The following is a 17016-nucleotide window of genomic DNA, read 5'->3' as shown; positions in this document are numbered from 1 at the left end:
CTATGGTCCTTTTTGTTTCTACTTGGTTGATTTCAGCTCTGAGTTTGATTATTTCCTGCCTTCTACTCCTCCTGGGTGTATTTGCTTCTTTTTGTTCTAGAGCTTTTAGGTGTACTGTCAAGCTGCAGACATATGCTCTTTCCTGTTTCTTTCTGCAGGCACTCAGCGCTATGAGTTTTCCTCTTAGCACAGCTTTCATTGTGTCCCATAAGTTTGAGTATGTTGTATCTTCATTTTCATTAAATTCTAAAAAGTTTTTAATTTCTTTCTTTATTTCTTCCTTGACCAGGTTATCATTGAGTAGAGCATTGTTCAATTTCCACGTATATGTGGGCATTCTTCCCTTATTGTTATTGAAGACCAGTTTTAGGCCGTGGTGGTCCGATAGCACGCATGGGATTATTTCTATCTTTCTGTACCTGTTGAGGCCCATTTTTTGACCAATTATATGGTCAATTTTGGAGAAAGTACCATGAGGAGCTGAGAAGAAGGTATATCCTTTTGCTTTAGGATAGAATGTTCTATAAATATCCGTTAAGTCCATTTGGCTCATGACTTCTCTTAGTCTGTCTACATCACTGTTTAATTTCTGTTTCCATGATCTGTCCATTGATGAGAGTGGGGTGTTGAAATCTCCCACTATTATTGTGTGAGGTGCAATGTGTGTTTTGAGCTTTAGTAAGGTTTCTTTTACGTATGTAGGTGCTCTTGTATTTGGGGCATAGATATTTAGGATTGAGAGTTCATCTTGGTGGATTTTTCCTTTGATGAATATGAAGTGTCCTTCCTTATCTTTTTTGATGACTTTTAGTTGGAAATTGATTTTATTTGATATTAGAATGGCTACCTCAGCTTGCTTCTTCTGACCATTTGCTTGGAAAGTTGTTTTCCAGCCTTTCACTCTGAGGTAGTGTCTGTCTTTGTCTCTGAGGTGTGTTTCCTGTAGGCAGCAGAATGCAGGGTCCTCGTTGCGTATCCAGTTTGTTAATCTATGTCTTTTTATTGGGGAGTTGAGGCCATTGATATTGAGAGATATTAAGGAATAGTGATTATTGCTTCCCGTTATATTCATATTTGGATGTGAGGTTATGTTTGTGTGCTTTCATTCTCTTTGTTTTGTTGCCAAGACGATTAGTTTCTTGCTTCTTCTAGGGTATAGCTTGCCTCCTTATGTTGGGCTTTACCATTTATTATCCTTTGTAGTGCTGGATTTGTAGAAAGATATTGTGTAAATTTGGTTTTGTCATGGAATATCTTGGTTTCTCCATCAATGTTAATTGAGAGTTTTGCTGGATACAGTAACCTGGGCTGGCATTTGTGTTCTCTTAGGGTCTGTATAACATCAGTCCAGGATCTTCTGGCCTTCATAGTTTCTGGCGAGAAGTCTGGTGTGATTCTGATAGGTCTCCCTTTATATGTTACTTGACCTGTTTCCCTTACTGCTTTTAATATTCTTTCTTTATTTTGTGCGTTTGGTGTTTTGACAATTATGTGACGGGAGGTGTTTCTTTTCTGGTCCAATCTATTTGGAGTTCTGTAGGCTTCTTGTATGTCTATGGGTATCTCTTTTTTTAGGTTAGGGAAGTTTTCTTCTATGATTTTGTTGAAGATATTTACTGGTCCTTTGAGCTGGGAGTCTTCACTCTCTTCTATACCTATTATCCTTAGGTTTGATCTTCTCATTGAGTCCTGGATTTCCTGTATGTTTTGGACCAGTAGCTTTTTCCGCTTTACATTATCTTTGACAGTTGAGTCAATGATTTCTATGGAATCTTCTGCTCCTGAGATTCTCTCTTCCATCTCTTGTATTCTGTTGGTGAAGTTTGTATCTACAGCTCCTTGTCTCTTCTTTTGGTTTTCTATATCCAGGGTTGTTTCCATGTGTTCTTTCTTGATTGCTTCTATTTCCATTTTTAATTCCTTCAACTGTTTGATTGTGTTTTCCTGGAATTCTTTCAGGGATTTTTGCGATTCCTCTCTGTAGGCTTTTACTTGTTTATTAATGTTTTCCTGTGCTTCCCTAAGTGTGTTCAGGTCTTTCTTGAAGTCCTCCAGCATCATGATCAAATATGATTTTGAAACTAGATCTTGCTTTTCTGGTGTGTTTGGATATTCCATGTTTGTTTTGATGGGAGAATTGGGCTCCGATGATGGCATGTAGTCTTGGTTTCTGTTGCTTGGGTTCCTGCGCTTGCCTCTCGCCATCAGATTATCTCTAGTGTTACTTTGTTCTGCTATTTCTGACAGTGGCTAGACTGTCCTATATGCCTGTGTGTCAGGAGTGCTGTAGACCTGTTTTCCTCTCTTTCAGTCAGTTATGGGGACAGAGTGTTCTGCTTTCGGGCGTGTAGTTTTTCCTCTCTACAGGTCTTCAGCTGTTCCTGTGGGCCTGTGTCTTTAGTTCACCAGGCAGCTTTCTTGCAGCAGAAAATTTGGTCTTACCTGTGGTCCCGAGGCTCAGGTTCGCTCGTGGGGTGCTGCCCAGGGGCTCTCTGCAGCGGCAGCAACCAGGAAGACCTGTGCCGCCCCTTCCGGGAGCTTCAGTGCACCAGGGTTCCAGATGGTCATTGGCTTTTTCCTCTGGCGTCCGAAATGTGTGTGCAGGGAGCAGTCTCTTCTGGTTTCCCAGGCTTGTCTGCCTCTCTGAAGGTTTAGCTCTCCCTCCCACGGGATTTGGGTGCAGAGAACTGTTTATCAGGTCTGTTTCCTTCAGGGTCCGGCGGTGTCTCTGGCAGGGGTCCTGCCGCTCCTGGGCCCTCCCCCACGGGAGCCCAGAGGCCTTATACAGTTTCCTCTTGGGCCAGGAATGTGGGCAGGGGTGAGCAGTGTTGGTGGTCTCTTCCGCTCTGCAGCCTCAGGAGTGCCCACCTGACCAGGCGGTTGGGTCTCTCTCTCACCGGGTCTGGGAGCAGAGAGCTGCTGCGGGCTGGGATCCGCGGGTGTAGAATTTTATTTTTTGAGGTGTATCACAAATTTTATTGAGTATGTAAGACACTATTATTGGGCACAATCACTCTGTTCTACACTATATCTCAAAAAAATAATAACTTCTGTCTATTTGAAAATTTCAACCCATTTCCCTTCCCCTTTCAGCTCTCCTGTGCCCTATGACAATCCTTACAATTATTTCTACATCTTCAACCATATTTGAATCAGTGGAGAGGAGAGTGACTGTGATGTCTGTCATGTGATAAGTTAATTGATTTAGCATAATATCCCATCGGTGAACTTGTGCTCTAAAATGTCACACTTTCCCTTATATTTACTTATAATAATATTTTATTAATGTTTGAGAATGTAGTGTGGTCATACTCATCTCTAGCTCCTCCCATGTGAATACTGTGCACTGTCACCTCCCATCTCTCTCCTCCCCACTCTCACCCTCCCATCCATCCTCCCCACTTTCACCCTCTCCACCTCCCCATTTTCACCCTCCCATCTCTATCCTCCACACTCTCACCCTCCCATCTCTATCCTCCACACTCTCATCCTCCCATCCATCCTCCCCACTATCACCCTCCCCTCTTCATCCTCCCCATTCTCACCCTCCCATCTCTATCCTCCCCATTCTTACCCTCCCACCTCTATCCTTCTCACTTTCACCCTCCCATCTCCATCCTCCCCCTCTTACCCTCCCACCTTCATCCTCTCCACTCTCACCCCTATCTCCATCCTTCCCACTCTCACCTTCCCATGTCCATTCTCTCCCTACATTCCCTCCCCTCTTCATCCTTTCCTCTCTCATCTCTAGCCACCCAGCATTTTCTTTTCTACTTTTGTTTCCACATTCATTATAGATTTGAGGTAAGTTAGTTATATATGAAAAAATTTTATTATTCAATAAATAAAAATTGTTTAGGGAGATCATTTGGTGTTAAACTTCTTTCTATGGATGTTTGAAGAGTTGAAATCAGCTCTCAAGCTCTAACAGAAAATCTGGTCACCACAGCCTTATAACTTATTTATGTAGGATGGAGACAGGAATGGAGAGGATTGCCCTACCCTCAAGTCTAGCTGAATATGTGAAGGTCAGATTCAGTGAGTAATCTAATCTCAAAACATACAAGGTGAAAAAGGATTGATAAAGACATGTGATATCCACTATACGGCTACTCATAAAACAATGCAAAACAAAACACACATATTTGTGTATGAACATATATATTAACATATATAAAAATATACACATGCATATAACTTATGTACTAAATAAACAAACAAATAATGAAGAAAAGTAAAAGAACCCCAGCTTTAAAAATGTTACAAAAATGATTATGAAAATGATAAACCTGCATGGCAACTTTTTGGTTTTTAAATAATTAGTCTTTCAAATGGGGTGGTGCTATATATAGGTTATAAGAAAATAAATTAATTTTAATTTTATTATTTAATTTATTTAATTTCAAATGTTTCCTTCTTGGATGACTTTCCATGAGCCCCCTAAGCCATTCTTCCTCCCTTTCACCTCTAAGATGATGCTTCCCCCTAGCCATTCACTTTATTATTAAAATTATGATTCATTCAAAAATTTGATTCCCTCAAAGACTTATAAGTTCTTTAACTGAAAAACAAAATTTTAAAATGCCCACAACTGAAGTTTCACAGCAGTAATAGTATTATTTCTGCTTAAGTAACCGACTGTTTGAAGAAATCATCAGAACTGAGTATACAGTGACTTTATTTTTTTTCCTACTTTCTTTCACTTTTCTTTCCTGCTTCTCTATTCCTTTCTTTCTTCCTTTATTCTTACTCCTTCATCCTTTCTTCCTTCCTTTATCTTTTCTTTCTTTTATTTGGTGTTTTAAGTTTCTAGATTCCAAGACAAGAAAAGTAACTCTTGTCTGCCCCATTAGTTGCCAAAAATTGAAAATTACTTATTTAAAATTAGTTCCTTGCAGCAAAGCACCTTCATGGTAACTACTTTGCAATCAATCCAGAATCAACTAAGTAATTAAACCTCACCAAATTGGGTAACAGATGTTCACCTAATGGACAATTAAGTTTATACCTTTTTAACCTAATATGAAGGATGTTGATATATTGTGAAAAATTTTAAATCTGTACAAGTCTCATTTATTGCATTATTGAATAATGCTTTATAATAAGAACTGAAGAATAGAAAAATACAAAAATGTACAACTCATATTAATGATTTTACTCCATTCTTCCTATTTATCTCTCTGATTCTCCCTTAAATTTGTTACACTTATGAAGCTCTTATAAAATGTCTGCCTGAAATTTGTTGCAGGAATGTAACTAGAGGGTCACCTGCATGTCCTTATTACTAATTACTGTGGGGAGGCAAGAAAGGATATTACAGTTACTGCTTTGAGATTGTGACAGTCCTTTGCAAGATGACAAAATTTTATGTGCAAAAACCTATGATATTTTCCATCTCAAATTTTACTCCCTTCTGCAGAATCTACACTGTTAGTCTCCCTGTCTTTCCTAGTCATATTTCCTCCACAACACACCAGATATAACACTGTCTTTACATTCTAGGCCACAGATGACTCTACCAAACTAGCCTGCATTGCAACTAAGTTTTAGAAATCTAGAAAGACCCACCCTACTTGTCACTAGTGGGAGATTGCTTCTGTACCTCGTGCAAACTCTCCATACAGTCAGACCTCTTAAGTTTCTTCTCCAGGGTCCATCTGGGTGAGTCTCCGTGACCTCCATTGGCATGGTGTGATGGTTTGTATATGCTCAGCTCATGGAGACATAGAGTCTGGATTTTCCCAACTGGTTTTCTGTCTTGCTTTGGTGCAGCATTTTTTACTTTATACAGGATTACAGTTAAGAGAATGCTTGAATCTCAGAAGAGATTTTGAATTTTGGACTTGTTTTTAACATTGTTGAAAATGCTCTAGACTATGAGGACTTTTGAAGTTGGACTAAATGTATTTTTGCATTATGCTATATTTAGGTATAGACTCATATATTTAAACAAGTCTATGGAGGTTGTGGGCAGAGAGTAGAATGTGATAGTTTGTATGTGTTTGACCCAGGAGTGGAATGTGATGGTTGGTATATGTTTAGTCCAGGGAGTGGTACTATTAGGGGTTGTGGCCTTGCTGAATTAGATATGTATTTGTTAGATTAGATGTGTCACTGTGAGCATGGACTTTAATATCTTCCTCCTAGCTACTTAGAAACCAGTCATCTGAGGTTGAAGTCTCAGCTCCTCTAGCCCCATGTCTGCCTTGGCATTGCCATGCTTCTGCCTTGATAGTAGTGGACTGAACCTCTGAATCTATAAGCCAGCCCCAATTAAATGTCAACCTTATAAGAGTTGCTTTGGTCATGTTTTATATTCAGAGCTGTAAAACACTACCTAAGGCACATGCCTACTTTCCAACCCACCAGATTTTAATCAAATGATAAAGCCTAGTTTGGCCTCATATGTTTGCACCTTCAAAGATAACAAGGCTTTTTCTTTCTTTTTTTTTCACAAGAATATATTTTTATTCTAATACAGTGGACAATCATTACAAGCATTTCACGGTTTCAATTTTTCTTAAGAAATTTCGTAAGAACAGAATAATTCAGTTAACATCATTGACTATTGGACTTGTAAGCTGCACCTAGACCTATATAGGACTTTTCCCTTCATAGGTGTCCTGGTTTGTATTTTTTTTCCTCCATCTTTATTAACTTGGGTATTTCTTATTTACATTTCAATTGTTATTCCCTTTCCCGGTTTCCAGGCCAACATCCCCCAAACCCCTCCCCCTTCCCTTCTATATGAGTGTTCCCCTTCCCATCTTCCCCCTATTACCATCCTCCCCCCAACAATCACGTTCACTGGGGGTTCAGTCTTGGCAGGACCAAGGGCTTCCCCTTCCACTGGTGCTCTTCTAAAACATCCCTATCTATCTCCAAACCCACGGTCCTTTGATACAGGATATCCTGTAATTCCAGCCATTTAGATTTATCCCTAATCTCCAGAATTGAACTGAAAAAGCCTACATCCTGTATTTTAGCACAGTTCTCTCTGACGATCTAAGTTCATTCCACTCCCCAAATATCCAAGATCTAGACTTAGCCTATCCATACATTCCCTTTTCTGCTTCAAAATATTGAATCCATATAAGGCTAAGACCCCAAAAGAAATCCATATGGCTAGCTCTCACAGAAAAAAAAATAGCTACAATATGGGAGAACAAGCCACTATCTTCTCTCTAAAGTGTTCCAGAACTAGAGAAAGGTTTGCCTTTGAAATTATGAAGATTAACTCAGGACCTGGAATTTAAAAAACATTCATAAAGTCTATCAAAAATGTCAAGGATTTTAAATAAGACACAAGCTGCTCAATGAAATTAAAGAAAAAGAACTTAAGGAAGTAAATGGCTGAGTAATGTCAAAACAAAACATACGGCTGTTAGAAATGATGAGGACAATTTAAAAATTAAGAATGGAATTCAATAAGGCAATACAAAGTTTTAAGAAGATTCAGGGTGAATATATGAATATGGAATTGAAAAATATAATAATTCAATTCAATGAGAAAAAACCCAGTAAAACCTTACAGGAAGAATGGAACAAATAGAAGACAAAATATAAGGTCTTGAAGATAAATAATCTAGACCAAGTAAGGAAGGAATATGAAATGTTTCAAAATAGAGTAAATGACTTATCAGGTAATGTTGGGCAATGAAATAAATGAACAATTGAATTACAGGCACAAATGATATAATGTAATCTCAAATCAAAGGCATAGACCTGATTTTGTAAAAATTCATAGAATAAAACTCCCACATACTAAGAAGTGACACACCCCTCTAGCATACTATTCTACACAAATAGTGGCAGGAAGCAAGCCTATCCTAATATTTGAAGAAAATAGACAAGAAACTAAAAGTAATCAGGAGAGATAAAGAGAGACAATGTTAAACTATTTAACCAAGAAGATGTCCTATATTGTATATATAAATGAAAAAAACTGAAGGAGACAGAAACCCCATAGGAAAAACAACAGTATCAATTAACCTGGACTTCTGAGAACTCTCAGAGACTAAGACATCAACAAAAAGCATATATTGGTTGGTCCCTGGCCACCCAGCTACATATGTAGCAAAGGATTGCCTTATCTGGCTTCAGTAGGAGAGGATGTGCTAAACGTGTAGAGATTTGATGCACTAGGGAAGGGGGATGCCCTCTGGGGTTGAGGTAAGGTGGTAGTTAGTGTGGCAGGGGTTTGTGGGTGGGTGTGGTGGGTGGTTTTGTGAGTGAACACCCTCTCAGAGGCAAAGGGATGGCATGAATGGGGTTTAGAACTCTGGGAGGGGGGAACAAAGAGGGAAGACATTTGGGATGGAAATAAATAAAACAATTAAGTAAAAATGTTGGAAAATCTTTGGTACAACAGTGCCACACATACCTTGGAGATGAACAAAGCTGTATAACTGGAGTTGAGGTAGTCTGAACAGGAGGAAAACCATTCCTCTTACTCTTGAGGAGTCTATGGGATGAAGAGATTTCTATGATTCATAAAAGTCAGATTTAGAATTTAACCATATTTGTTTACATTTTTGTAGAAATTAGACTATGAGAGAGAACTGATTGAAGCCACTAGAAGTCCTGGTTTACTGTACCATGACCATGGCCCAGCAATTTTATTACTGAAATTTGTAAAGAAGACAAAGGGAACATTAATTTTACATTCAGTTTAGTATCTAGAAGACTTATTCTGTCTAAACAAAACTGTCACTGGTCAGGGCAACTAGCTTAAATAGTAAAGGTGTTTGCTGCCTAACCTTAGGATCTGCATTCTATCTTTTGGACCCACAGGAAGGAAGAGAAAGTTGTATATATCACATCCTGTGATAGAACAGGCACACACACATGCATGCATGAACTTAGTATTAACAAAATGAAACCAAGCTATTTGTGACAGTGCCTTTGGGTCAGACCACTTAAAATAATTATTTTATTTGCATAAGTATAGAATGAAGTAGAGAGTGACTGGTGAATTTCTTCTTTGTATACACCACTTTTCCTCCAGTTGTCTCCTAATTTTTAATATGTAAAGATTCAAGGTGTAGATATTCACAGATAATGCTAGAGTAATTCAGAAGAAGGAATCCTTGTGAGAGCACAAGTGTTTTTGAAGCTACATTTTGAATTATATTAGATAAATTGAGATGTAGATTATCGAAAAATTCTCTTATTAAGTTTATTGTTAGCAATTTATCAAGTGAATCAAGGTAACATCAAAAAAAGAATGCTTCTGTGCTGTAACTTCTATAAATTTATTGATCCTAATTCTTTTCTTGACCTTTTCAGATTGTATGTACCAGCACTTATTATTAGTCATAATAATGTAAAGAAACGAGTACAGGGGACAATGTAATGAGCAATCCATCATTGAAATTTACTTAATAAAGCAAGAATTTTATGGAATACTCTTTATAAATCAATACTACATTTCCTACTTGAACTTATCTGTCCCACACTGTGAAATAATTCTAAAAACCATATAATATCCAAAATGTAAACTAAACTAGATGATATGGTAGACCTTCAAGTCAGCTGTGCCTCAAGTAAAAACACCAAAAGGATTAACTCCACAACTTATTCAAATGTAAGTTAAACCACTTTTGGATTGTGCATACACAGGTGTGTAGATGCAAAGCCATTCATAGAACACGTCTACCAAGATTTCTGTCCTTCTGAGACCTGGGACCATTTTATTGTTCAAAAGTTTGATTAAAATAAAATAGACAACTATTTTCTAGGGCAGTTCCATTATTTTAGTTGCAGAGAATACAACCATCCTGTATTTTCTCCCTACCTATAGTCACACATGAAACCATTTAAGGATTCTTGTTAAAAAATTGCCAACTAGAGTTAGACAGATACAGACACCCACAGTCAAACAGTTAATGGAGCTTGAGGATTCTAGGAGAAGAATAGGAGAATGGATTGCAGGTCCCAAAGGGGATAAGAACTCCGTAGGAAAAACAACAGAACAAATAACCTGGACCCTTGGGGCTCTCAGAGTCTGAACCATCAATAAATGAATATAACATGGACTGTACCTAGACCTCTTTGCACATATGTAACACTCTTGCACAGAAGTAGCAAATGTGCAGCTTGACCTTCATGAGGGTCCTGAACAACTGGAAAAGTCTGTTACTGGGCTGTTTGTCTGGACTCAGTGGGAGGGGAAGAAGCCTGTGGAATATCACATGCCATCTTATTATAAATGTAAGCTAAAAATCAATGATATATAAATTTAAATTTACTTATTATCTACATGTTTATAAGAAATACTATATTCTGAAAACATGTATAAAAGTATGGAAAATAATCCCCAAAATATCAAAATAAGTATTCTGAGACTGAGAAAACCTTAAAGCCTAACATTAATGGTTCAATTAAAAGCATACTAGAAAAGGCCAAAAGATTAGCTTGACTAGTCAATGTATAATATCAGAATCATATACAGAACCATGAAAAAGATAATTCAAACTGGTATAGATTATATGAGAAACTGTAATGTCAGAATTAGAAAAGATTCAAAAATTTCAGAGTACATGTAACATAACCAAGAAAAAGAGCAGATAGAATTTCAGAAGTTCCATCACAGCACATTGAAATAAAAGTATAAGAACATAGCAATAGCCAGAGGAAAACGTATGTAATATTTGTGAGTATGATGCGCATAGGTGACTTTCCAACAGGCATGGAAACATTTAGGAAACAACTGAAGGAAGGCATAAGACACCAAAATGGTAAAAAGAAAAATGCTTTCTAGAATTCTAAATCATGCAAACAAGCAATTTAATACATGAGAATAAATAGAATAATTTCAGAAAAACATAAATCTGAGTAATTTTATGTAGTGAAACCTATACTAGAAGAACTCTCAAGTGAGTTAAAGAAAATAGAAATGCAATAGTAAGGCCAAACATTAGTGGTACAGACAAGTCACATGTACTAACATCCTGCCATCAGAACAGAGATCATATGGGGCATGTAAGAATTAAAAAATATATATAGTTCATTATTGGGATAAACTCTAGTTCATGAGTTAATATCTTATGTGAATCTCATTTTTCCTTATGATAGCATTAAAACTCAGAAAAATGATCCTGATTTCATTTTTTCCAGGTAAGATGGGATGTTCTTTACCATAGATGAAGTCGTAGAGCATGTGTGATAATTGTCTGTGTTTGCAAACAAGTCAATAAAGGATATGATGAAAATGCAGATTTTCCTTGCCATTACTTATTCATGGATAACAGCACTGCCAGCTGACTGTTAAGAAATACCAAACTCTATTCTTGTGATGGAACTAATAAAGTATTTTGTATTTTGTGTTTTTAAAATTAATTTGGTTATATTTGACAGGTCATTTCTTGAATCTCAATATTAGTGTGGGGTGGCAGGATGTGAAAGGTACCCTGATTCCTGGTCAAGATAGGTTGAATGCCTGGAAACCCTAAAAGGGACAATAGGCACATCCTCAGTCTTCCAGGAGATCAGGGTCTTCTTCCATACCTGCAGTCCCAACAGACCCGTGTAGGGAGGTTTGAGACAGATCAGTCACATAAGGCAATGCCCCAAGACCTTCCTCCACAGGTGAGGACATGACCGCTGCTCATGTAGGCTCAAGACAGGTCAATAGAAGCAGGACCATGCCCGCAAATATGTAGATGAGGTATTCCCAAGTGCTCAGGCCAGACCAATGGAAAGTACCTGCTGTCATACACTGACCTAACCAAAAACTGTATTTAAAAATTGTGTTCAGGATTAAAGGTGTACAGGAATTATTCCATTGTCTGAGAGCTTCTGTCATAAGAGCTGTAACACCACTGCTTGGGTAAGAGATCTGCTCTCCCAAAATCGCTGGCAGAAGTTCAACTACACCCCTTGCCAGCTAGTCAGTCCCCTGCTGGCTCAGCCCAGCGAAGCAACCAAAGTGGCAGTGGCAGAAAGGAGCAGAACCAGGAGCAGAGGTGGCAGAAGCAATCCCTCCTCCCTCCCTGAGTTCTTCCCCCCTTTGCCTGAACCCACACACCTAGCAGGGCCAGTGATCTCTGTGGAAAACCTCTGTCACAGAGGCCCACACATTAGTGAGTTGTTTGAAAGTTTGGGCATATTTCAGTTATAGTTTTGCTGCTGTAAAAAGACACCATGACCAAGGCAAGTCTTATAAATACAACATTTAATTGGGGCTGGCTTACAGGTTTAGAAGTTAAGTTCTGTATCATCAATGTGGGAACATGGCAGCATCTAGGTAGGCATGGTACAAGAGGAGTTGAAAGATCTAAAGCGTCATCTGAAGGCTGCTAGCAGAATACTGACTTACAGGCAGTGAGACCAGTCTTAAGACCATGTCCACAGTGACACATCAACTCCGACAAGGCCGCACCTCCTAATCATGCCACTCCTTGGGCCAAGCATATACAAACCATGACATTCTAGTCCTTGGCCTCTATAGGCTTGTTCAAATATATGAGTCTATGGGGACCATACCTTCCAAAGTCTATAGCAGCATCAACAGTGCTACAAGTCCAAAGTTCAAGCTCTCTTCTGAGAGTCATCTAATCTCTTAATCATAATCCCCAAAGCAAGACAGGAAAACAGTAGGGTAAACTCCAAACTGCATCTCCATGACTGATGTCAAAGCAGCCTTCAAATCTCCAACTTCTTTTTCATCATTTTTGATTGCAACAAACTTCTTTTTCCTGGGATGGTTCCATTCCTTGTTAGTATCTTTCCTCAGCAGATAACCCAAAGCTCTGGCATCTGTTAAATCTTGGGGTCTCCAAGGCAACTTCGATGTTATAGTTACTTGTTTAGTGTCTGGGATCCACACATAATCTTCTGGTCTCCTCCAAAGGAATTGAATCACATTTCCAGCCCTGTCCTCTGTAGCATTCTATGTTCTGGTTGATTTCACTCCATTGCTGCTACTGATGTTCTTGGTGATCATTTCATGATACTGGCATCTCCAATAAACTAGGGTCTTCGACTACAAGAAGGCTTCACCAATAACCTCTCATAGGCTCTCTTCATGGTGCCAACCCTCCATTCCTTTGCATGGCCCCTTTAGTCCTGGGCCATCAACTCAAAGTGAGGCTGCACCTTCACCAGTATGGCCTTTCATGGCCTCTCACAATGCCAAACCTCACCTGTTCTTCATGATCCCTTCATTCCCTCAAAACCAGCAGCACCTGGGTTATTATGTACATTGCCAAGTACAGCTGCAGCACAAAGTAAAACATTGGCTATTTCTAGAACACAGCTTTTTAGTGCTCCCAGAAATCACTTCCCAGATTTCACATCAGAGCCACATGGTCAAAGCTGTTATGTTTTGCTGCTTGCTGGGGCTGCAACATGGCCCCTCTTATTCTATTACTAGCTTTCTGTCTTCCAACTCTGTCACTGCCTAACCTCAGCTTTCCTGGAACATGGTTCTATAGATTCACCTTGAACTCAGAGATCTACATGGCTCTCTCTCCTGTAATGCTGGGGTTAAAGACATGTACCACCATGCCTGGATTTTAGCTATTTTTCACCTAGAACCTGCTTTGTTCCAGGCTGTCCTTGCACTCAAGAGATCTGTTTGGCTTCCTCTTCTGGGATTAAAGGTATGTACTGCCATGCCTGAATCTAAATTTAGCTGGGTGGGATCTTGCCTCAAAATCCCTTAATGTGTTATTCCCTAGAACATAGGCTTTAGCTCCATTTACTTCCTGGTGTCCCTTTAATGCTTGAACCATATATTTCATATTCTCCCTTTCTCAGCTTGCTGTGTTTGTTTAAAATGTTCTTCATGTGACTTAACCACAGAACAAAGTCTCTGGTGGGCTTTTTTGAGACTTCCTTTATCAATGAAATTATCACAGATCTCTTTACCTTAGCCTCAAGTAGAAAGCAGTCATATTCTTGACCAAAATAACACAAAAACAGTCTCAATGACACATATTGAAAAATTTCTCCTCTGAAACCTCTTGGGCCAGGTATGCACAGTTCAAATCACTCACAGCAACTAGGTTTTCCATACTCCTCTTAGGATAGCTCATTAAGCTCCATTTAAAACATTGTATTGCTTTCGAAATCCAAGGTCCCCAAATCTATATTCTCTCAAACAAAAGCATGCTCAGGCCTATCACAGCAATATCCCTGTCCCTGGTACCAAGTTCTCTCTTATGGTTTTACTGCTGTGAACAGAAACAAGCTAAATTAGCCATGACTAAGCTAAGTCTTATAAAGGACAACATTTAATTGGGACTGGCTTACAGGTTCAGAGGTTCAGTTCAGTATCATCAAGGCAGGAACATGGCAGCATCCAGACAGACATGGTACAGAAGGAGCTGAAAGTTCTCCATCTTCATCTGAAAGCTGCTAGCACAATACTGACTTTCAGGCACCTAGGGGGAGGATCTTTAGACCAAGGCCACTGTGACACACATACTACAACAAGGCCACACCCCTTAATAGTGCTACTTCCTGGGCTAAGCATATACAAACCATCACAGGTCATAATTTGTTGATTGGATACAGAAAAATCAGTACTAAGATTCAAAAATACTGACTGCTTGAAGGAAATTCATTTTTATACCTTGTAAAACAAGGGTAACAATATCCATATAGCAATCCAGCATCACTGGGAGGAGAGCCCCTTGGTCGTGTAGAGGCTTGATGTCCCAGGTTAGGGGAATACTAGGCTACTGAGGCAGGAGTGGGTGGACAGGTGGGGGAGCACTCTAGTAGAGGCAGGGGGTAGGGAGGAGGGAATAGGGGGCTTATGGAGAGGAAACTGGGAAGGAGATAACATTTGAAATGCACATAAATTGAATAACTAATAAACCAAGGACTGAGGTAGCTGAGAGGGTTTGAAATCCCATAGGAAGAAAAGCAATATCAATCCCAGAGTTCCCAGGAACTAAACCACCAAAGAGTAAACATGGAGCCACCCAGACCCATGGTTCCAGTCACATATGTAGCAGAAGATGGCCTTGTCGGGCAACAATGGAAGGAGAGGCTCTTGGTCCTGTGAAGGATGCATGCCCCAGTGTAGGGAGCAGAATGCCAGAACAGGGAGGCAAGAGGGAATGGATGGGTGAGGAAGCAACCTCATAGAGAGGTTGGGAGTATGGGTTGGGGGTTTCAGGAAGGAAAACTGGGAAGCGGGATAATATTTGAAGTGCAGATAAAGAATATCTTTATTTTTATGCAAAAATAATATTGAAGTACACATATTAAAAGATCAAAAGCCAAAATTAACACAAAGAGAAAACAGATAGTATTGGTCTTTTGGCTCTGCATATTTTCATTCAGGATGATTGTGTCTACCTAGATACATTTACCTACAAAGATCATAATCACTTTCTTTCTTTCTTTTCTTTCTTTCTTTCTTTCTTTCTTTCTTTCTTTCTTTCTTTCTTTCTTTCTTTCTGTTTTAGGCATTTAATAGTCTTTTGTTGAATAAAATGAAGCATCCCATCCTGAGGATCTCACCCTGTGACCTCTCACACACCAATCAACACCACCAGGCCAATAGTAGTTGTGTTCTCTCAACCTTTATCCTTGGCCCAGGAGAGCAGGTGATTAATAATCTTCAATGTCAGAATCCAAGTCTGAGCACTGCTGTTTCTGAATCTAACTGCTTAGGGTACAAAGAGCCCACTGGTCACTCCATTTTATACATGTACTATATTTTTACGACACATATATAGTGGATAGATATCTAGGTTGTTTCCACATTCTGGCTCTTATGAGTAAAGCAGCAATGGGCATCGATGAGCAAGTGAAGCCCTTGGTCCTGTGAAGTTTCAGTTCCCCAGTGTAGGGGACTGTCAGGGTGTAGAGGTAGGAGTGGATGAGTGGGAGTGGGAGCATCCTCATAGAAGCACAGGGAGGGGGTAGGGGTTATTGGAGAGGTGGGGGAGAGGATAACATTTGAAACATAAATATATAAAATATCCAAGAAAAATAAAAAATGCAGAGTCCTTTTGGTATAAGCCCAAGTGTGGGAATTGTTGTATTGTGAGGTAGATAGATTTTTAGGTTTTTTTTTTTTTAAGGAAACACTAACTTATTTCCATACTGACTGTACACATTTACATTCCTGCCAGCAATGAATAAATGTTCTCCTTTCCCCATAAACTTGCCAACATGGGCTATCATTTATTGATCTTAGTCATTTCGACTGGCCCAAGATAAACTTACAATATAGTTCTATTTTTCACTCCTCTGATCACTAAGGATTTTGAGATAATTTATAGTGTTTCATAACTATTTGTGTTTCACTTTTTGAGGACTCTGTTTAGTTCTGTAACCATTTTAAATTGTGTGATTTTGAAAAGCTCTCAGGGAGAACTTTCCCTCAGGATGGAGACCCTCCAACTCCAAAGACCAGACCGAGACACCACAGGATGCAATCAGCAAGAGGATTTGGTTTATTGTTGGGATACACAGGCACAGGCACCTGCGGGCGCTTCCGTCACTCGGGGGACTGGCGCGCCCCACGGAACCAAGGATGGGCTTTTTATAGGATTTTGGGGAGCAGAAGCAAGCATACAGAAGCAGATGCATGGTTACAGGGATATAATTGGTGGATTCTAATGTGGCAAGGGTTTAGCCCGGGGGCAAGTTTCCTAGCTACCTTCCTGAAACATAACGACTGACTCGGCCCCCCAAGGGTTCAGCCCGGGGGGGGCAAGTTTCTTAGCTACCTTTCTGGAACATAACGGCTGACTAGCCCCCCCCCCCCACCAGGGTGTGGGACCTCTCCTGGGGCTTTTCTCTTTGTCAGGTGCTCAACCGCAGTCGTCCTGTTGCCAGGCCTTCAACCAAACACATCTTGCTTGGCAGCCGCTGTGTACTCAGTGTTCTAACCTTTCTCTGAACCAGTCATCTTAAGTACAGCCTTGTAAAATGGCGTTACTGCTGCTAAGCTGGGGTCTTTCATTCCCCCATTTTTTTTTTTTTTGCTAACTTTGAGTGAAATCTTTCACTCGACTTGGTCAAGAAATTTCTGTCTAGTGGGGGCTTATT

General features: G+C 39.5%; 1 long non-coding RNA gene across 5 annotated transcripts in view; it reads right to left on the bottom strand.

Annotated features, from left to right (window-relative positions):
• LOC134481503 (uncharacterized) overlaps positions 1-14394 on the bottom strand; it is an 85472-nt gene extending 71078 nt beyond the window's left edge. For 3 of the 5 annotated variants that reach the window (XR_010057033.1, XR_010057031.1, XR_010057030.1), the window contains exons 1-2: positions 14257-14394; positions 8384-8464 (exon numbers count right to left, since the gene is read on the bottom strand). This is a non-coding gene — a long non-coding RNA (uncharacterized LOC134481503). The remainder of the gene's footprint in view (positions 1-8383; positions 8465-14256) is intronic. The other 2 variants (XR_010057034.1, XR_010057032.1) reach the window with 2 other exon arrangements.
• Positions 14395-17016: the final 2622 nt, after the last annotated feature.

This window comes from Rattus norvegicus, chromosome 13 (assembly GCF_036323735.1).
Source record: "Rattus norvegicus strain BN/NHsdMcwi chromosome 13, GRCr8, whole genome shotgun sequence".
Lineage (NCBI taxonomy): Eukaryota > Metazoa > Chordata > Mammalia > Rodentia > Muridae > Rattus > Rattus norvegicus.
The sequence above is the reverse complement of the archived record's forward strand: the minus strand, read 5'-3'. Positions and strand labels throughout refer to the sequence as shown.